General features: G+C 41.7%; 1 protein-coding gene across 3 annotated transcripts in view; it reads left to right on the top strand.

The window, feature by feature from the left end:
• Window positions 1-12,003: 12,003 nt before the first annotated feature.
• OTOP2 (otopetrin 2) overlaps window positions 12,004-23,687 on the top strand; it is a 142,167-nt gene continuing 130,483 nt past the window's right edge. Inside the window, exon 1 of one of the 3 annotated variants that reach the window (XM_040331189.1) lies at window positions 12,004-12,457. The gene's annotated coding sequence lies outside the window, so the exon portion shown is untranslated. The remainder of the gene's footprint in view (window positions 12,458-23,687) is intronic. The other 2 variants (XM_040331190.1, XM_040331187.1) reach the window with 2 other exon arrangements.

Here is a 23,687-nt window from a genome sequence, read left to right as displayed (position 1 = left end):
TGGGGGAGGCCTGCCTACTCCCAACTCCTGCAGTCTGGCTCCTCTCTCGAGTACACGCACAAAATACACTTAAAAAAAAAAAAAAAAAACTCTGCAGGATGCCCAAAGTTTTACAGACGCAATTTTTTTGTGTTCTGTAAGCTTTGAAAGTGTAAATGATGGAAATAAAATCTAACTTTTTCTTGACATATTATAAGAATGTCTAATCTGTAATTTAATGCCTTTTGGAGATTTTTCCATCTTTCCTTGGCTTCGTTATACACAAATTTTTACCTGGGGTGCCCAAACTTTCGATCCCCACTGTAATATAGAACATTTAAAAATGTTAACCACTTCAGCTCTGGAAGGTTTTACCCACTTCATGACCAGGAAATTTTTGCTATTCAGCACTGTGCTACTTTAATTGCTAATTGTACAGTCATGCAATACTGTACAGCAGGGCGCTGAGGTCACTATCAAATAAAAAACAATTTATAAAAATAAACAGCACAATTACATTGAAGTTAGCATTAATCAGAATGGATAGGGAACACCTAAGACCAAGCAGCTGTAATCAGTGTGAGGCTGTAGGCATCACTGAGCAAACAGTGATCACTGAGATCACTGAGAAAAGCATCATGCACATCCCCTCTCCCGACATCCACCAGGCATTTTGATAGCTGTCATCCTCGTGTGCAGCTTAGAACATTGCCGCTAATATCCGCACTTTGAGCTGGCTGGCTCCCTGTTATCCTCGGTCTCTGCTTGATGATACCTACAGCCTCACACTGATCACAGCTGCTTGGTCTCCGGTGTTCCCTATCCATACCGATTCATGATAACTACAGTGTAATGCCCCGTACACACGATCCGAAAATCAGACGACAGAATAGGTAACTAAAGTCACGAAAATTCTCGTCTGACAGACAAAAAATTGGAAGTAATGTCACCTGTTGTAGTGTATTTGTATTGTATTTTCGGACGACAACTGTACTGACTAAACGAAAATCGTACAATCTGGTATCGTACGATGAAAATTTTCGTTCTTGTCCGATCTAATAATATTGTCATCATCGACTCTCGAAAGCTCTGTACCATTTATTTATTTGATACTGACCTCAGCGCCCTGCTGTTCATTTTCTTCCACGTTGAGGTGATCCTACCCACATCTTCTGCGGTAGCTGCAGAGGTCCCAGTCTTGGTCCCTTCTCCTGTTCAGCCATCCATCCATCCAGTTGCCTCATCCATACCCTGTTGATGGTCTACAGCAGGGGTCTTCAAACTACGGCCCTCCAGCTGTTCAGGAACTACAATTCCCATCATGCCTAGTCATGTCAGAGTTTTACAATGCCTCATGGGACGTGTAGTTCCGCAACAGCTGGAGGGCCGTACTTTGAGGATCCCTGGTCTACAGATACAGATAAAAGTTTCAATGGAACAAGGGACTCTGCACCGATTGTAATGTATGCACATTTTTTTTCACCTGCAAAAAGATGTGCATTTATAATTTTTTTTTACAAAGGTGAACTTATCCTTTAACATTTTGTAATCTGTAGCCATACTTATTACACTGTTCACACTGTAGCACTTCGGATACACAACTTCTGTTAGAGAACACTTATCTCAAGGTGTGCAACATTTCTGAGTCCGTACCACAGAGCTTGTACCAGTCTTGTCACCTCATTCCTAGTGCCAATGATCCATATGTTGCTATTGGATACAGGAAATGCACTTCTCCATAACTTCATTCTTGTTCTCCTTTTACATCACCCGTGACTTCCAGGTTAGGTATTTTAGTATTCTGTGCCACGAGGTCAGGCCCAGTATTTAGGGAACCGGTCGCTAGTGAAGGGACAAAGCATAACACCCCTTCACTACCAGAGTATCCATCACCTCAGCCATGTCACCCATTTCCTGGCTGATTTGTTGCTTTAGCAATTGGCACATATACTGTACTCCTTTACAACAGCAATATAGATTCCTGTGGACAGAATTTTGCTCGATAGACTATGTACTGTATCTTCTCTCACTTCTCTTCAGTCCCCTGCTATATGCCTTGTTTATTTGATACACCATGTAAGAACCCCCTTTGGGAAATTTAGACCAGGCAATTTAGATGAACAATAAAGATCTTTTTACTGAAGTAGTTGCAGGTAATAAGTAAACAGTTCTAAAAGACCTCTTTCACACACTTTACTATACTAAGCTCTCTAATGCCATTAAATAGTGCCCCACAAGGTAGTCATACCTTAGGCAGATGGCTAAATGCATAAAGAGTCCTTCTCAAAACAAGAGTCTATAATAGGCAGCAAATCCACAAGAGGGAGCAATAACTCATAACCAAGTCCAGATAAGTCCATGGGTTCCACACCCCACTGGGAACCCTGACTGGGCTCCCCCTATGACAGCTACAATCTGACCTCTGCTCTCTTAACCTCTTGGACACTATTGAGCCCCTATTTACAGTATATGGGATGGATAAAAAATTGTGTATGTAGGGCACTCTGAATAACAGGACTCGACAGACGGTTGTCTGTAATGTAAGTGGATACCGTTCAGACAATGTGAGGTCTTTATACACTAGGGCAGGGGTCTCCAAACTTTACAAACAAAGGGCCAGTTTACTGTCCTTCAGACTTTATGGGGGGCCGGACTGTGGCTATTGGGAGTAGAAATGGTCCAGATGTCAGTGGGAAAAAATAATTCTCAATTGTTTATTTCAGTGGGAGAAATGTTGTGCCTCATTGTTGGTGTCACTGGGAGGAATTGTGCCCAATCATTGGTGTCATTGAGCCCCATTGTTGTTGACATTGGGAGGAATTGTGCCCGATTATTGGTGTCATTGGAGGGAATTGTGTCCCATTGTTGGTATCAGTGGATGAAACAGTGCCTCAAGGGCCAGGTAAAAGCAAGCAAAGGGCCACATCTGGCCCCCGGGCCGCAGTTTGGAGACCTCTGCACTAGGGCAACACTCAATGAGGGAAGCGAACTCTGGTAAGACAAAACAAAACAAAAAGAGAAGCCTCTAAGTGCAGCTTTAAAAGACTTTAATGGCCCAAAAGAGTTAAAAACACTTACAAGGTAATAGATGAATGTGAGTTTACCATGGAAGTGTGTGGGGAGGCTGGCACTTCTTGTTGTAGATCGGATCACCCCTGGGACCTCCACATACACTGGGACCACCCTGATGCCGAATCGCCTTCCCCACACACTTTCATGATGAGCTCACATTCATCTATTATCTTGTAAGTGTTTTTAACTCTTTTGGGCCATTAAAGTCTTTTAATACTACACTTAGTGGCGTCTCTTTTTGTTTTGTTTTATTTATATGGTATGACCTGCAGGGGGCAGCAACATTCCTGAAAAGAGCTGAAAAACCTGTCCAGCAACTTTAATGCCTCCTCCACAGGAGCCACCAGCTCAGCAGGTCAACCCAAGGATGCCGAGCAACATTTATACATTATAACAATTTAGTAGAAGAAAGAAAACTTTTTAGTGTTAAAAGTAGAAGAAAACGTACTTACATACTGGAGCTGTCAGATGTTGTCGATGTTGTTTTTTTTTACTGCTCACACTTTTTATTTTTTCAATTAGTAGGGGTACTAATTTACAAGGAAGGAGCTTCCAGATTCTGATAAGCCCCCTGTCTGCAGACCCCTACAACCAATGTGCCAGGGTTGTGAGGCAGAGACCCTTGTCTTCATCAACATAGGACAAAGTGCTTTCCCAGGGGGTCCCCTCTGACAAGTTTTCCCCCAATGTTGAAGGCATGTGGCCTGGTGTGATTCAGGAAATGGGCGCATTCTTGTCCCTCCCCTTTCCTAGGTAGACAGGCTGCATACTCAGTTAAGAGTGTGGAGTGGATTTTTGGAAGAAAACCTTTGCTTTTTATTTCTTGATTTTTTTTTAAATGGGATTTCCCCTTAATCTAACCCCCCCCCCCCCCCCACAAAATTTTTATGTAAAAAAAAAAATAAGTGACGCCTATGGAGATTTTTAAGTACTAAAGTTTGGCGCCATTCCATGAGTGTGCGCAATTTTAAAGCATGACATGTTAGGTATCTATTTACTCTGCGTAACTTCATCTTTCACATTATACAAAAAAATTGGGCTAACTTTACTGTTTTGTTATTTTTTAATTCATATACCGTTTTTTTCCCCCAAAAAAAGGCGCTTGAAAAATGATTGCGCAAATACCGTGGGAGATAAAAAGTTGCAATGACCGCAATTTTATTCCCTATGGTGTCTGCTAAAAATAAATATATATATAGGGCCAGATTCACGTAGATTCCAGCGTAGCGTAAGCTATTTACACTACGCCGCTGCAACTTAGTGGAGCAAGTGCCGTATTCTCAAAGCGGCGGCGTGGTGTAAATGGCCCGGCGTATCCCTGCGTAATTTAAAGGGGGCGGCTTGTGTTAAAATTAAGCGCGCACCCGTGCCGAACGAACTGCGCATGCGCCGGCCTTAAACGTAGCCCAGTGCGCATGCTCCGTAGTACGCCGCAAATACATTGGTTTTAACGTGAACGTAATTAACGCACAGCCCTATTCGCGACAAGTTACGTAAACGACGGAAAAACCAGACGCTGTCCCGACAGCCATACTTAACATGGCATACGGCGGACCGACGTAAGGTTACCCCTCATATAGCAGGGGTAACCTTACGCTTACGGAAACGACGTAAACTACGGCGAAGCGGTGCAAAAATGTTCGGGAAACAGCGTATTCGGCTCATTTGCATATGCAACGCTGAAATCGACGTAAAAGCCACCTAGCGGCCAGCGTAGTATTGCATTTAGGATCCGACAGTGTAAGTGACTTACACCAGTCGGATCCTAGCCTAATTCTGGCGTATCTTGTTTTGAGAATACAAAACAATGATACGTCGGCAGGATTTTCGAATTACATCTGTAGATACACCGGCGTAATTCTTTTGAGAATCTGGCCCATAGTGTTTGGGGGTTCTGAGTAATTTTCTAACAAAAAAATTATGATTTTTGCATGTAGGAGAAAAGTGCCAAAATAGGCCCAGTATGGAAGTGGTTAATGTAGAAACATTTTAAATCATGCATTTGAGTGGCAAAAATATGAATGCAATCTAGTCTGGGGGAATCTAGGATGGAAAATGACCTGGGGATCCTAGTAGATGATAGGCTCAGCAATGGCATGCAATGCCAAGCTGCTGCTAACAAAGCAAACAGAAACTTGGCATGTATTAAAAGGGGATTAACTCCAGAGATAAACCGATAATTCTCCTGCTCTACAAGACTCTGGTCCGGCCGCACTTAGAGTATGCTCTCCAGTTCTGGTCACCAGTCCTCAAGAAGAATGTACTGGAAATGGAGCAAATACAAAGAAGGGTAACAAAGCTAATAAAGGGTCTGGAGGATATTAGTTATGAAGACATTTTGCGGGCACTGAACTTATTCTCTCTGGAGAAGAGACGCTTGAGAGGGAATATGATTTAAGTTTCCAAATACCGTACTGGTGACCCCATAATAGGGATAAAACTTTTTTGCGGAAGGGAGTTTAACAAGACATGTGGCCACTCATTACATTTAGAAGAAAAAGAGTGGCAAGGATGCGGAATTCCCTTCCACAGGTGGTGGTTTCAGCAGGGAGCATCGATAGTTTCAAGAAACTATTAGATAAGCACCTGAATGGCCGCAGGGATATGCAATGTAACACTGAAATAATCACACACATAGGTTGGACTTGATGGACTTGTGTCTTTTTTCAACCTCATTTACTATGTAACAATAAAGTCTTGCCCTTTGTCTTACCTCCTTTTAAGGGAGAAGTTCCCAAGAAGCATCCGTGTATTATTTAGGTTACCATAGGTTCACTTAAATGGCCTCCCTATGCATAACAAATTCACCACAGAAGCTCTTGTTTTTTTGTTTTTTTTGGCCACATAACGTTTTAACGTGTTTGTTAAATGCAAAAAAAACATTTGTCTGCTGGTCGTATTTGGGATGCCATTTACAATTGATGGTACCACAAGCAAGATGTGCTTCTTTCCCATGTACCAGGAACTCTCAAGAAAATGCATGTGTAGACTTCTCGCCTTAAGCAGAAGTTTCTACCTAAATGTAGTAGTGCTAAACTGCAGTCAGCTCAGCTGGATTGATAGTTTAGCTCAAAGGGGTTGTAAAGGTTTGTTTTTTATTTTCTAAATAGGTTCCTTTAAGCTAGTGCATTGTTGGTTCACTTACCTTTTTCTTCGATTTCCATTCTAAATGTTTTTTTCTTTGAATTTCTCACTTTGTTTCTCCTCAGTAAGCTTGCCCCATCATCTGGCTGGGGGTTAGTCAGCCAGAAGAGCTTAATGAGGAGGAACAGGAAGTGAGAAATTCAGACAAAGAAAACAAATACAAAAAAAACATTTAGAATGGAAATCGAAGGAAAAGGTTAGTGGACCAGCAATGCACTAGCTTAAAGGACCCCATTTAGAAAATAAAAAATTAACCTTTACAACCCCTTTAAGTCTCTCCTTGACTCTGGTTACTGTATGTGTCCTTCCCTTGTCAGTAAGTGGCACTGCCACCTCTGGTAATAGCATGAGAAAAGCATTAATTAGAGTTATGAATTTGTATTTCTGTTAATATTCAGGGTGTGACCTTGAGTCAGTCTGGGCCTCCTGCCTGGGGGAGGGGTGTGTTTACTGCTGAAACCTCGTAGGCCTGCTGTCTGAGAGGACTAGACAGAGGCCTTGATTTGGAGCCTGAAAAAGATAGAGGGAAAAACTCCCAAGGGCTTATGCGCAGCTTACAAGAAATGGATATACTTGCTAAATATAAAAATATGCTTTATTATTCCAATTGATGTAAAAAATGTATAAAAACAGTAAGAACAACATGAGCACTGGTGTACATGGAAATTTACATAATGGATGTCCAAAAAGACACGAACATTAAACCACACCAAAATATATATATATATATATATATATATATATATATATATATATATATATATATATATATATATATATATATATCTTTTATTGTTAGAAATATTCCAACGCATTTCATAATTTTGTTTGCAATCTTCTTCAGGGAGATATGGATATCTATAACATATCAATACATAATATTAATAATGTCATTTAGAGGTGAACAAACCTGTTTATACACAGGTATACAAAGTATCAGGAAGTCCTACCTTTAATAAAAAAAGTCATGAATGGCCAGAGCTGAAAATAAAAAACATCACACCAGGGTGTTCCCAGGGTGGTCAGCCATCAAGGGAGTGGGTGAGGAATCCAATTTAGCCTGCAAGAGGTCACACTTCATTAGGCGTGCTAGAATAGGAGGAGGCACAGGTGTGCATGCAATGTGTATAATGCCTAAAGAATGAATTTTGTACAGCCAAATTTGCAATATCCAAAAGTCTTAATGTGTCCATTGTACTGACACAAATCTGTGAATATGAATGTGTCTTCCAGGTTCCATATATGCGTTTGACATATTTATCGGCCTCTTTCCCGCTCTCTATTCTAAAACAATGGGGGTGGAAGGGGGGAGCAAGGGAGCACATGGGGGACCCGAGCAACAAAAGGAAATGGAACAGGCAAAGGAGGGGTGCCATATATTACCGATCCCCTATATTTTGCTCCTGTGGCAGCTGAATGTTGACAAAGGAGAGAGGAGGAGAAGCCTACTTTCAACTGCTGCAGGAGGAGAATACAGACCAGTTCCACTAAATTCCACCCCCACCACCTCTCCTGTCTAGGTTCTGAGGGTCGGCAAAGAAGTATTGTGGTTTACCTATCACCTGCCCCCTATTGACAGGTTGCCAACCCCAGGATTAGGGTGTGCCCAGCCACACCTGGCACACCCCTTGTGCACACCTATGCTCCCTCCACATGAGCATATACATCTTACTGATACATTTTCAAGGCGTATATATGGAAGAGGATATGTGTTGTTAAATCAAACATAATTATCTTACTTGGCTATATATAGGTCCCAGAGGAGATGTATTAGTGTATCCAGTATTTGCCTTTGCTTGTGGAGATCGTGCCATGGAATAATCAGCAGATTATATGTTCATCACAATGTTAATAGTGTCAAAGATTCCTCGCTGTTGTAGCACCAAAATGCTGTATTAGGAGAAACATTTGTATTTACAATAACTATAAGAGGAATATATATGTATTTAAATTAATCAATCAATAAGGCAGGGACATCTGTCTTATGCCTCGAAGGCCAACAAGCCATACTACAATATGTGTGAAAGATGTCACCACTCAATCCTATCCTGCAGATGTCCAGTGTGTTGTGTCCGCATGAGAATGAAGTATGGACTGAATGTGCTGTTTAAATAGAAGCCTCAAATAGCGCACCAATGTGTCATCTTCCTACCTCTTGCTGCATGCCCCCTGGCCAGGATATAATCAAAGGCCAGCTGTGTGGCCCCCTCCGGCGTTCTAGGAGAGACCGCCGGCTCCATGGCAACCTGTCCGACGCCGTGACACCTGAATGTGGCCGCACACGTTGGCACATGACAAACACCAGTGAATTTGGAGCCTAGCCTACAAAGCTTGGGAGCTAAAGATTCATGAAGGGCCGCCAGATGTTTTGAGGGCCTGGGAAAAACTTTGATGTGGAGCTTGTTCCTCACTAGAGTATGGTGTCTTCCATCTAGAATGCTGGCAAGTGGCAACTGAATCTTCAAGTATCAGGATCAACAATCACAGAATGCTGGGTCAGCTTCAAGGTTCTTTATCTGTGAGGACTACGAGTACTTTTCCACTTTCTGTTCTATTTTTGTGGAGTCTGCTGGTTCATGGGTGTCTTGTGCCCTATGCCTTTCTCCCTGGAGTTTTTGGTGTGAGCAATAAACTCATCTGTTCACATCCCACTATTGGGGAAATACACACCCTATGGTGAAATGTCAGCCCACCTGTCTCTGGGAGTTACTTCCAGGGGTCAGGGGGGTGCTACACATGTGTCTGAGCGCTTTTCTGGAACACGCAGATCACAGTCACCATACTGAATGTTAAAACATCTGTTTTTACACATAATTACAGTACATAACACATTGCTGTACTTGAAAAATACCCTGAGAGTTTTTATGAAATACACTTGTAATCAGATTGCATGTACTTTGACTTCTTGTACCGTAGGCCAAACTTATTCTGTATTTATTGATCTTCTATGGTTTCTGTGTGCAAAGTTAGGAGATATATCCCAACAGACTAAAGGCTGTAATTAAAGTAAAAGGAGGTTCAACACAATACTCACATAAAGGGGGTGATCCTTTTTCCAACTCAGTGATATTTTTTTATGACATGTTGGTGTTATATCATTCACTTGGATGTTATAAGTTGCACTAGTAAAGTCTGTCTTCATTTCAGGCTGCAAAGCAACAAAATGTGATTTTAAAGAGGATTTTATTTTCTATACCAACTGTACATTCCAGTACCATTATCCATTCATTCATGGCTAACACTGTACAAACGCTACTGTTGAAATGCAGCAAGTAAATAAAGGTTATACCGCCCATGGCTACCAATCAAATATTTATTGAGGATTTGATTAACTGAGAAGAACATTTTTATAAAATTTAGCAGCTATGAGTAGTATAACTTTTAGTTACTATATTTTAGTAGCACAGTTTGCATCCTGTCAAGTGCCAATGAAAGACAAAAAAATGGTTTTAGAGCAGACAAAAATAGGTTACTGAGTAAGAAAGGCAAAAGCCGCAATAAAAAACACTCAGAAGCCTAGCCTTTGTCTTACATAATTCATTTTGCTGATATATCTGGCCTTTGTTGGGATGATTTGCAATCAGTTTTGTCCCTTTGATCCCCAAGCACTGGAACAGGAAGCAACTTCTCCAGTCACAAATGGTATTCAAAACCAAGCAAAGGTTCTAACACTTTTCAGAGCAATCCAAACCAAAAACAAGTTTTGGCAGGAAATGGGCTTTAACCACTTCAGCCGCGGAAGAATTGGCTGCTCAATAACCAGGCAATTTTTTGATATACGGCACTGCATCGCTTTAACTGACAATTGCGCAGTCGTGCGATGTTGTACTCAAACAAAATTGGCATCCTTTTGTTCCCACAAATAGAGCTTTCTTTTGGTGGTAGTTGATCATTATTTTTCTACATATTTTTGGGTAATAAAAGAATCGCAAAAAGCGTATATTGATTGATTTGCGCAAAAGTTATAGCATCTACAAAATAGGGCATAGATTTATGGTATTTTTATTATTATTATTTTGTTTTTACTAGTAATGGCGGCGATCTGCGGGACTGAGATATTATGGTGGACACATCGGACACCTTTGACACATTTTTGGGACCATTGGCATTTATTTATACAGCAATCAGTGTTATAAAAATGCACTGATTACTGTGTAAATGTGTCTGGCAGGGAAGGGGTTAACACTTTGGGGCGATCAAGGGGTTAACTGTGTTCCCTATGTGTGTGTTCTAACTGTGGGGGATGAGACTGACTATAGGAGATGAGAGATTGGGGTTCCTAGCTCGTAGGATTTCTCTCTCCTCTCCAGTGTTGCCAACCTACCAGATTGAAATTTACTGGCACGACACCCAAAATTTACTGGCGCAGTCACGTTTTTACTGGCATTTCACAAAAGTTACTAAATTTAATTTGTAGGTGCAAATTTCAGTATTTAGGCTACAAACAAGTACGCTAGGCAAATAGCAATGTGATTTAAGGTAGATATTAAAGTAAAAAAACATATTTTTGTTATTTTCGATATAATAAAGAGCAAATTATTTAGTCACATCACCCCCTGCCTCCATCCCCCTCTGCCACCAACACCCCATGCCTTCACGCCCCTCTGCGGTGACACAAGCTCCCCCTGCCTCAAATCTCCCTCTGCCTCCAATCTCCCCCAGGCCCCCTGCCTCCAATCACCCCCTGCCTCCATCGTCTTCTGCCTCCATCCCCCTCTGCAGTGCCACCAACAACCCCTGTCTCCATCCCCCACCCTCTGCAGTGCCACCATCCCCCTCTGCCGTGCCACCAACAACCCCTGCCACTAACACCCCCTGCCTCCAATCTCCCCCTGCCTCCATTGCCCCCTGCCTCCATCCCCCTCTGTGGTACCACCCCAGCCACTATCACCCCCTACCTCCAATCTCCATCCGCAGTTCCAATCCGAACCGATCTCGGCTATTTTTACTGGCACATTCATGCAACCACGGACATTTACGAACGGGGGGAAAGTCCCCGTTTTTACGAACTGTCCATAAAAATACGGACGGTTGGCAACACTGCTCCTCTCTTCACAGAACTGGGCTGTGTGTGTTTACACACACACATCCCTGTTCTGCCTCTCGGCACCCCCGCTGTGCAGCGGGCGCACGCCTGCTATCCTGCTTAAAGAGACCGATGTACAGCTACGACGGTTCGTGGGATCGTGCCAACCTGCCACAGTATAATGACGGCGGCTGGTCGATAAGCGGTTAAAGAGCAAAGCTAAGTATATCTTCACACTTCTATTATTTTGAAGCAAGAGGCAGTATGTTTTTAAAAGTTTTTTTTTATTTTAAACTGCCTTTAGCAGTGGGTTGGCAGTGAATTCAAAATTAATTGGCCATCTTACCATAATGTAAGTTAGTGCACATGTAATCTTGTTTGTGTAACTTTAATTGGATGATTTAACTGAAAACTGATGCTGCCCAGAGTCAGCACGTGGCAGCAACTGATTTCTGAAGGTCAAAGAAAATTTTTTTAAGGTGCCCAAGCATTACGTAGATAACTGATGCTCGTATCTACCTTCAGTACACTACTCAAGTAACAAAAAAGCAAATGCAAGGACTTACACAGGTTTAGACAATTTATTGTGCAATGAAAGGCATTAGACTATTTAATGTTTGACAACATCCATTGAAGTACATGACCCTATCTTTGTGAAACCCCTCCTTCTACTTTCAGTATCCAGGCAAAGCCAAAACCCCTGCCAGGCTGGTATTACAGATTACAGTAATCGTACAGCCTGTGGGTGTTGGTCCTACTAGTGAAACATTTTCGTGAACAGTTTTCCTGCCCCACGCACAGCACCTCCTGTAATAATTTTCCTGGGAGTGTCACTCATATAGAACCTGTTGGTTTACAACCCAAGTTACTTTTAGACATTTTGCTGCTTTGCTTTGAAAAGGCTTCCCAGGAAGGAACAGCACTTAGCACTAAATGGTTACACAAATCTCCTGAGATCAGCACTAATCGCTGTCACTGCATCGCTCACCTGCAGCAGGTAAGAACCTCACAGCAACAGCAATTGGAAAGATAACACATGCTGCAACCTGTTCACGTTCAAAGTGGTTTTACCTGGGTGTCTTCTTTCTTAGAGAGACAATTATATGTTTAGTTTGTTGTATTTTTCCTTTTGCACGATGTGCATTCTGTAGATTACGTTTTACAGGACAATATAGTTCATCTCCTTGGACCACTTATTATGGAAAGCTCCTGACCTGCCGTTGTTTTCGCCACCTGGTAAAGTACACTCTAAATTACTTATATCATATCTGATTTGGTGTACCATGTTGAAATCTCTGAAAATGTTTTTTTAACTTAATTCTAAATTCACCTTTACAAATGTGGTTTGTTCTTGACAAATGTAGAAATGTAGAAGAGCAATAGCAGGAAAAAGACCAAATGGTCAATTGAATCTGCCCCATTTTTTTCATATACTGTTAGTTTTGGGAAGGGGGTTGCTTATTTTTTTCCATGTTTGAGTATAGATGATTGTCCAAAGCATGTTTGAACCCACGTTCTTTGCTGGAAGTCTATTGTAGTCATCAACTGTTTTTGGTTTTGCTTGATCTTAAATTTGACTTGTTTTGAAATACTTTTTTCTAATAGCAGCTGAAAATTATGGATATTTTTCAACTTTTTTAACTGTATATGCAACTATGCAAATTATATGAAGTGATAGAAGAGGATATGATATGCCACGAAATGTTCCTGTAACATTGGCAATGTTCTGATTCTGTAGGCAGTCTTTTTTTTTCATATGGTCAGCACTGCAGTTTCAAGCAGACTTTCTGTGTTTCTAGCAGTCTGTCACATGAGCAATTTCTTGCAATCCCTGCTAAACTTGGTCATCTTCTGGAAGCCTTTGTGTGACCACACTCTCCCTTGTCATTTAGCAGCTATCTTTTATGACATAGCAGCATTAAGATATGGTTTCTGGTATAACTCTGGGTACAGACTTTTCGTTACTGAACAAGCAAGTTGCAGGTCACATGTTGTCAACGGCTGTGGGTCTGTAAAAAAAATGAGCAGGAACCTGGTTCCCACCAACAAAAGTCTAACCATGAGTTTCATTGGTCACCAGTACCAACCATTCGGGCCTCATTCTGCAAAAAGGTAAAACAGTTTGACTGAGTGCCATGGACAACATCTCCATCTATGCAGATATTATCATAGCTGACGTACTTTTTATCCTTAAAAATTGGAGCAATTTGTGACATAAAAATTCTCTCTCTCTTCCCCAATTCATTTGCAAAAAACAGTAAACTGTTGTAAAAATTATTCTAAACGCACAATTATAAAAAAATATTTATATATATATTTTAAGAATGGTACAACCATTTCTGCATAGAGCTATATTTGGAGGTCATGCTGACCTAGGCACTTTTGAAGGATGGTACACTTTTGATCATAATTCATTCTTACTCCTTCCTGTAAAAGAATGTAATCGATTGTCAAATATATTTTCAGAGTGTAAAAGATGAAAATCCATGAGCTGTGCTTGTAGTAATGGACATGGCAATGAACCCTGGTAGGTTTATTCAATGAACAGCACCAGGAGCAAACACAATGTGCAGTAATCCACACCAACCAATAAGAACTTACTTTACAGAATTCTGACCAGTGCTAGTTGAATTTTGATTTGTCACTATGACTCATTGTACCTTATTGTAAGCCTGAGAGTTTCCTCGGAACTGATTGTATCTTTGTGGGGGCCTACCATGTGCTGAAGTGGTCCTGAAGCTGTCCTGCCTGTTGTGGAGGAAGGGGAGTCCCCTTGCTGGGGAGAGCCAGGAAGTAAGCTGGTATCTCAGAAGGGCCTGGTGACTCACTTAAAGGACACAATGAAAAGTGTTGCCAGGTCAGCTTAAAGGTTGTAACACTCTAAAGCTGGACATTGATCTGGAGCTGAAGAGCCTGTTAGTGATCTTCTACGACAGTGGTTCTCCACTCCTGCCCTCATAATTTGATGCTCAGTGATTGAAATATTCTAGTCTGCATCTCCCCAAGGTAATACTTAAAATCTAGCCTGTTGGCGGGTCCTGAGGACAGGGGTTGAGAACCACTGTCCTACGATATCTGGGACCCCTAACCCCAGGGCAAACTAGGAAGCAGCCTAAGGCGCACTGCCGTCTGGGTGCCCGGCCGCTGGTTTTCCTATGCTTCCGCCGGTGCAGTCATGCAACTAACTAACTCCGTCTTAGGCAGCTGTCTGATAGATCATTAGGGTTTAGCACAGCACGAGAGGACATGTTCCGGGTCTGACAGAACAGAAGCAAACATCCCCTGCATGCCTCTATGATCAGTGACACTGACCTTTCTGTCTCCCTCAGAGACTCTCTGGTGATCATCCCTCCCGAGCCACTCCCCATCCCAGACCAGTACAGCAGCTCTGCCTTTCCTAGAGGCCACTGTCCCTACCGGCCGGGCCTGTCCTGTACGGCGGCGCTGCGGCAGCATCACGCGACTTGCTCGCCTATAGCTAAGCTGATTGAAGTAGTGGGCACTCCGGGGTCAGTGCCAGTGACACAGCTGAAGACACCGAGTCAGGGTTTGTGCCTGGCAGAAAGAGAGTCATTGGATGCAGAGCAGAATGAGTAAAGAACACACACTGATATTCTATTACTGTATAGTGTGTGTGTGTATAGACTTATCTGTGATCTCACCTCATCCCCCCCCCCTCCTCCTCTTCTTCTTCTTCCTCCTCCCCCTTCTTTACTTCCCCTCCTCTCCCCCTCCTGCAGTGGTATAGGGTGTCTGTCCATACATTACTCCATATGTAATTCTGCCAGGACCTATTCTTCTCCTATGGAGGCTTCCTCTGGGGCAGAGCCAATGGGGGGTGGCAAAGAGAGGTTTCACCTAGGGTGTCAAAAATCCTTGCACCAGCCCTGCCTAACCCTCACCTCCTTAACCATCAAAACTTTTAAAAGACAAAAGTGACTGAGGCCCAATATCCTTTCTCGGCCACTCTATTTTAGCCTCGGACTCTGGCCTGCAGTGAAATGCTACCTTGCCTCTGGCAAAGCAGATGAAATGTTATTTGTGTATATCTTATAAATCAGAGGACAAGTACTGCACTTGTTCCAGTGTTTGAGCTTTGAGCACCCATCTGTTGGTAACAGATGGGTGCTAGTGACTGCAAAGAATGGTGCAGTGCAAACCACAGAAAAATTATGAGATGTCACCAGCACTCTGTTGCAAATAATATACACTCTTTTTAGTGCAAAGTCACATCAGTCAGTTAAGCCAAAGTTTCAGGACCATGTAGGGTCCCTTTCTCAAGGTGAAATAATGACCAACCACTGAGTTGTCTTGAGGAAGGGATCCTGTGTGGCCCCAAAACTTTGGCATACTTGACTGATCTGACATTGCACTAATAAATGAGTGTATATGTCTGCAAAAAAGCGTTGGTGACTTCTCATTGTTTAATTTGTGTATATCTAGCACAGCTTCCAGCCTTCCTATTTGGAAGGACTATCTCTCTTTGAAATCTAATCTTCTTCCCTCTTTTGCTTCCTCAGAAGTCCTTCTTTAGGTTCTGATGTACAGATCTGTAAAAATAAATGTATTATATAACTGGAAAAGCATTTTATCGCACCAAACCTTCCACCCAATCTTATAATCTAGCATAAAGGAAAAGGGGTGCTAGAAATCACCTTTTAGATGTAACTATGCAAAACACACAGTAATGCCTTGTACACACGGTCAGACTTTTGACCATTTAAAAGTCCACCGTGAGTCCGTCGGAAGTCTGTTGGAAAGAGAACAGATTCTCTTTCTAAGGTCCGTCAGACTTCCGACAAAAAAAGTCAGATGGAGGCTACACTCGGCCGGGCTTTCTGAGGAAAAAAAGCCCGTCTGACTTTTTTTCTCGGAAAGTCCGGCCGTGTGTACGAGGCATAACTATTGCTTTGTATTTGAACTTTGTGCCCCTTACACGTTTTACAAAAATAAATTGCAGGTACCGCCTCACGGTAGCAGAATCTGGTTTCTTAAGGAAGTTATTAGTCATTGGTATTTAACTGGTACAAACACAAACATCAGTTAGTCTTGTCTTGTGCATTGGGAGGACATGGCTATGATTTGTACTTATACTTATCAAGTGGCGTAAGTGGGAGCAGCAAACCTCAAAATTTACAAACTAAATATTTTTTGCACAATTCTTTTAATTTTTGGCCTATTCTTTGTCTAAATTCAAACTATACTATAGGACATTGGGGGGTAGATTTATTAAAGCTCGTGCACACAGAATCTGGTGCAGCTGTGCATAGTAACCAACCAGCTTCTAACTTCAGCTTGTAACAATAAAACCTAGAAACTGATTGGTTACTATGCATAACAAAGTAGTATTTACTATAGACAAAAATATGAAAAAAATATATATTTAAACAAGTAGCGTTACTATAGACTATTATAAATTGTCCCACTTCTAATGATGCTAAAACTAAATTCCGGTACACAACAAAAACGGTTTGTAAATGGTAAAAAATGGTCAGTCGTGCCTACACACCATCAGTTAAAAAACGATCGTGTCGGAACGCGGTGACGTAGAACACAACGACGTGCTGCAAAAAACGAAGTTCAATGCTTCCAAGCATGCGTCGACTTGATTCTGAGCATGTGTGGATTTTTAACCGATGGACGTGCCTACAAACGATAATTTTTTTTCCTATCGCTTAAATTTAAAACAAGATTTAATTTTTTTCGATGGATAAATAACCGATGGGGCCTACACACGATCGGTTTGGTCTGATGAAAACGGTCCATCAGACCGTTCTCATCGGTTTGACCGATTGTGTGTACGCGGCATTACACTAACATTATTAAAATAATCACATGAAACGATGGGCAGAACTTGCAGAGTGTCATCATTTAGGCGTACCTAGTGAAAAATAATGTCTACACAAAGGCCACAACTGTCATTATTTATTATTATTTATATATTACAGGTACTTATATAGTTCCAGGAATTTACACAGCACTTTACATTCACCCCTGCCCTCAAGGTGCTTAAAATCTAGGGTCCCTACATACACATACTAGGGCCAATTTAGACAGGAGCCAGTTAACCTATGCAACTTTACTACAAACAAAAATGTGTAAACAGGCAGGCTTTTTAATACAGAAAAGACATATTACATCTCTTCTATATCAAAGTATTTTTACCTGCATGTTCACAACATTCAACAAGCTGCACATGCACAGTTCAGTGTACAATTTTGTGCACTATTTTTCTGAGAGGATTGAAATGCCACACACCATCATTATGTACAGGAGAGTAGTGTGGAGGTATGGCAGTGGGCAGTATGTACAGGAAAAGAGTGTGGAGGGTATGACAGTGGGCAGTATGTACAGGAGAGAAGTGTGGAGGGTATGACAGTGGGCAGTATGCGCAGGAGATGATTGTGGAAGGAATGACAGTGGGCAGTATGTACAGGAAAGGAGAGTGGAGGGTACGACAGTGATTAATATGTACAGGAGAGGAGACTGGAGGGTATAACAGTGGGCAGTATTTACAGGAGAGTAGTCTGGAGGTATGACAGCGGGCAGTATGTACAGCAGAGGAAAAAGGAGGGTATGACAGTAGGCAGTATATACAGGAGAGGAGTGTGGAGGGTATGACAGTGGGCAGTATGTACACGAGAGGAGTGTGAAGGGTATGACAATGGGCAGTATGTGCAGGAGAGGTGTGTGGGGAGTATGACAAATGGCAGTATTTGCAATAGAGGAATGTGAGGGTATTACGCTAAGCAGTATGTACAGGAGTAGGTACAAGGTAGTATAAGCAGGAGAGTGTGGAGGGTATGACAGTGAGCAGTATGTACAGGAGAGGAGTGTGGAGGGTAAGACAGTGGGCAGTATGAGCAGGAGAGGAGTATGGAAGGAATTACAGTGGGCACTATGTGCAGGAGAAGAGTGTGGCCGGTATGACAGTGGACAATATGTGCAGGAGAGGATTGTGGAGGATATTATACTGAGCAGTTATGTACAGGAGCAGGTACAACATAGAAAAAAAAGGGGGTTTTCAAATCAAATCCAGAGACCAGTGTGCTTGCGGTATAGGGGTACCGACTCACCCTATCTGGGTGGTGCGTCGGTTTGAGAACCACAGGACACCCCTAAACATCTGTCACGCATCCCTTTGATACTCTTTGGGCCCCCCTACTGTCTTGGACAAAGTGAGGACCACTGAAGGATCTCCCAAGCTGAATTCAGCACCTGCTGCTTTACGTGTTTTGGAAGCCACCTGTACCCATGCTGGAAAGCCTCCCCCCTTGACTTGGTGGGGACCGGAGCAGAATTTGCATTTCACGGACATGGTAGCCTAGCACTTTGCAAGGCTCCCTAAGCTGTTTAAGGACCATCAGGGATCTGCTATAAAGCAGCGGATCACGGACATCCAGAAAATAGCCTCGCACTCCCTGATGTTCATCAAGTTCATGGTTGTTCAGAGTAAGCTGAGATCAAGCTGCCAATCACGGACATTCTGATGGTAGCCTCATGTTCTCTGAGTCTCCCATAGACATTAGGTGAGGCTTTCACGCTATAAGTGTATAGCGCGATTCATTACAGCTACACTGAGGCTCTTTCTGGCTTGCAGGGTCACCACTTTCATCAACCCGGTGAGGGTCTTCAGCATCTATGGACAACTCACTATTCCACCCCTCAAATAAAGCTGACCTCTCTGTGACCAACTCACTGTGAGTAGCCCACATACATTTTTGGAGACTGCTATATTTAAAGCCATCGGTCAGACTATTATAAAATAAGGTTTGGAACATTAGCTACCATATGATCTGACCAATTTATGTAAATAACAAATCCAAACATGACTAAAGCCTAATGCCGCGTTCACACGATCGGTCAATCCGATGAGAACGGTCTGATGGACCGTTCTCATCAGACCAAACCGATTGTGTGTGGGCCCCATTGGTTATTTATCCATCAGTTAAAAAATGTGAAACTTGTTTTAAAATTAACCGATGGATACCTAACCGATAGAAAAAAAACGATCGTTTGTAGGCACGTCCATTAAAAATCCATGCATGCTCAGAATCAAGTCGACGCATGCTTGGAAGCATTGAACTTCGTTTTTTTCAGCACGTCGTTGTGTTTTACGTCACCGCATTCTGACACGATTGTTTTTTTAACTGATGGTGTGTAGGCACGACTGACCATCAGTCAGCTTCGTCGGTTAACTGATGGAAAAATCCATCAGACTGTTCTCATCGGATTGACCGATCGTCTTTAATTAATTCTCTGTTTTGTTTATTCTTTTTCACACCTTCTTTTCTTTTTTTATTATTGTACTTAGACATGTATACTTTAGTCACAAGATCACAAGTGTCACAGAGAAGCACCATGAGATTAGTACTGCACTGCCGAAAAATGTGTTCGTTTTCGTTTCATTCGTTTTTGTTTTATTTTAGTTTTTCGGGTCATTCGTTATGATTGCAATTCGTAAATTCGAAAATTCAAAAAAAATTGTAAATTTGAAAATCGAATACCTGAAAATTCAAAAATCTGAAATAATAACTAACAATAACTTAACTATTGCTAACTATGAAATTATAGGTACCGTATTTGAATTTCCTTTCAAATTTGGCTGTTAGTGAAAAAAACAATAATAATAATAATAAAAAAAAAAATTCATTATTATTATTATTTATTATTAATGTGTTCTGTTCCATTTGTTTAGATGCGGTATTCGTTATTTAGGATAATTCTAACCTTTGGATAAATTTGTATTCGTTACATTCACTAACAGCCATATTTGAAAGGAAATTCCAATACCTATAATTCAATAGTTAGTAATAGTTAAGTTATTGTTAGTTATTATTTCAGATTTTCGGATTATTGAATTTACGAATTTAATAATTATTTAGAATTTACAAGTTTTTGAATTTATGAATATTCAGAAAACTTTGTTAAACAGGTTTTCCTTAATGCAGATATTTTCGAATGAACAAATTTGTCTAAGTTCATAAAACAATGAATTCAGGAACGAAACAAATTGCACGTGTCTAACTGTACTTAAAGCGGAGTTCCGCCGGAAAAATGTTATTTAAAGTCAGCAGCTACAAATACTGCAGCTTCTGACTTTTAATATTAGGACACTTAACTGTCCTGGGCACCCAAAGCCGATCTCTCCCTCAGCTCTCGGGTGCTGCCGCCGCCATCTTCAGTAAGGGAATTAGGAAGTGAAGCCTCGCGGCTTCACTTTCTAGTTCCCTACTGCGCATGCGCGACTCGCGCTGCACGTTTCCACTGGTCCGTGCTGTCTTCTGGGACCTGTGTGTCTCCCAGAAGACAGCAAGGGGGGTGAAGTAGGCGCTGGACGTAGCGTAGATTACGCGGTGATCTATGCCCGGAAGTGGGAGTAAATACCTGTATTACACAGGTATCTGTTCCCTCCTCCCCCCTGAAAGGTGCCAAATGTGACACCAGAGGATTACAAAAAGCTGAAGTTCAATTTTTTGGGTGGAACCCCGCTTTAAGGTATTTAAGGTATTATACTGTGGGTGATATGCGCAACTTGACTGCTGGTTCTGGAAGCATAACTTTGCCTTATCGCAAATAATAATAGTTTACAACTGTCTCTACTGTTAAAGTGGTACTAAACACACACTGTTTAATTTACATTATTCCTTCTCTTTCTGTATGTGGATAATGGCACTGTAATTATTTTAATCGTAATTCATATTTTTATCCTAATCAATATACATCTGTCACATAACCCAGCACTTTACCGGCCTGTCTAGAAGGAAACGGTGGCAGGAGGCGTTTAAGTCCTCTGCTGCTGGTTACAGCAATAATATGTCTCTGCTCTCGCGCCACCAAATGAAGTATAAATAAAGGGTAAAAAATTGCTGCTCAATCTAATTGGGTGTATAAGTGTATAAACCAATAGTGAATGACGTAGGAAAGTGATAAGTGCAAAAATATACAAATACTAAAATAAGGGCTAATAGCCTAAAGTGCATTAAGCATATAAGGATAAACAAAACAAAACAAAAGTCCCATCAATGTGATCAATAATCTTGGTTAATATGGTAATAAATCTTCCAGAATCTTCTATAGTGTTCTTCTAAGTAGTGGGCTCACAGAGCGCTTACTTCCTTACATATGGATTTCTGCTTATTCAAATAGCCTGTGTCAGTCTGGTTGTCTCCTGGAGTGATGTCCGGTACTGTAGGTCCAGGCTCAAAAATATCCCTCGGTGTTGCTCAGGGTATGAAAAAAGAGATGGCCCATAGTGAAGTAAGTAATGAAAATGTAATGGGTAATACTGTGACGGATCTCAGATACCCCAGGTGGGCACATCCGCCAGACCTGTGTCTCCTGTCCTCCAAATGAACCCGCAGCCTGCAGATTCGCCATAACCAGCCCTTAACCCCTCAATCATGAGACAATCCACACAGGTGTTGAGGATTAAACATGCAGAGCATAAACTGTTTATTAAATCCAAGACATACAGTTTTACACACAGTTATTGACACTCCCCTTAGCCTTGTCATAGAGGGGAGGGGTAGGGGACAAGGAACAACCAATGGGAACTGAACATTTGTACATTGAAACAGTATACAGATAAACATAAAGGGATTATGGTAAAAAGGCAGCCTATCAATACACATCCCCTGCGGAGAGACGTCTCCAGTTTGTCTATGTGCAATGAACCAACACAATTAGACACAGAAACAAGAGGAGGGGGAGAAGAGATGTAGCATTACATTACATTATCTCAATGCCAGCTTGTCCCCAGGTCTGCAGTCTTTTCTGGGCCATAATCTGTGGGTAACAGGCCAGCCCGCAGTCCCCTCCAAACAGTGTTGCTCATCTTCCTTTAAAAAAGTAATTAGTTACAGTTACAAATTACTTGTTCCGAAAAAGTAATTGAGTTAGTGACTCAGTTACTACATTGGCAAAGTAATTAGTTACTCAACAATGTAACTGTGACCGCTCCACATGCCCAGGCAGGCCCAGCAAATGCAATACTGTGTACAATTATTAATATCATCACACTCCACCTGCCCTGCAATACTGTACAATATCAGATTCAGTGTACAGTGTGACACAGTGTCACACTGCACACTGAATCTGATATTGTACAGTATTGCTGGGCAGGTGGAGTGGGATGATGATATTAATAATTGTACACAGTATTGCATTTGCTGGGCCTGCCTGGGCATGTGGAGCGGTCCGGTGGAGTGTCACTCCACCGGACCGCTCCACATGCCCAGGCAGGCCCAGCAAATGCAATACTGTGTATAATTAATTATCAACTCCGAGAAAAATTGGACAATGGCGGGACTATAACGGTGCAAAGAGAAAATAATAAAGTAGAAATAGCATAAATTTTAATAATTTATTAAAAAAATAAATTAAAAAAATATATATGTAATGCACCAACAAATACATATATAACCTGATGTATAATAACAAAAATTCAATAAAATATCCCGTATCAAATAGCAGATAATATACAGGAAGATCACAACCCAGTTGGTGAGACCCAATATATTTCGCCTGGTTAGGTTTTCTCAGGGGTATGGTTGAGATCGAGTTTCCAGTTCTATTGACAAAATACAAAAAATACATGTTTACAAACACTTTATACATAATTAGTACAAATATCATTTTGCCAATGTGTATCACAAGGTGCTAACCTGCTGATCCAGGACACAGGGGATATGAGGGGGTGGGAAAACACCCTAGTCGTTCCCCAAACCAGCTGGGTTGGACAGGATAACATGAACTCACGGCCAGGTAAGGGTGCATGGGTGGTATGAAACCCAACGCCAAATAATGCCGCAAGTAGAGGTCACAGAATCCCCAACCACAGGAGGGGAAGGGGAGGACGGAGACCAGCTGGAAAAAAGTATATAGAGTTTCATAAGTACTTAATTTATATAGGGCAAATGCATAAGGCAAGCGGCCAAGGAATAAAAATCCACTTACAGTGCTCAAGCGAGCATACAAAGCACCTGTGGGGATGATCACCTTTAACCCATGCGCTGAATTCAGAACAGGACCTAGATAAAGCCAGTTCAGAAGAAAAAAAATTATCAGAAATCAACAGAGGAAAACAGAAAAGAAAAGAAAAATATAGCAGACGCTATTATTACTTTTAAATCACTCAGGACCTATAGCATACAGCTGGTACAAACTAGTTTAGAAAAGGTTTAGAAGAGTACGTTTTTCTACAAGATTGTAACAATCAAATAGCTTCCCAAAGCATAGAGTTCAAGAATAGCAAAACAAAATTGTATCAAAAGTGTAGCAATGAAAAGCCTGATAAGTTAAATATCAACAGCATGGATCATCCCACAGAGACGTGCAGCACACATACAAACCAAGCACAAATGCTGCCTCCTTAAATGCCTCCCGCCCCTCCCACACGTTCGAGCGTCATGCAAACGTCTTTGGACGTGTGCGGACACATAGTGTCAGTGCGCAGGCGCCGAAT

Source organism: Rana temporaria, chromosome 12 (genome assembly GCF_905171775.1).
Source record: "Rana temporaria chromosome 12, aRanTem1.1, whole genome shotgun sequence".
Classification (NCBI taxonomy): Eukaryota; Metazoa; Chordata; class Amphibia; order Anura; family Ranidae; genus Rana; species Rana temporaria.
Note: the sequence above shows the minus strand (reverse complement) of the source record. Positions and strands in the feature narration are given on the sequence as shown.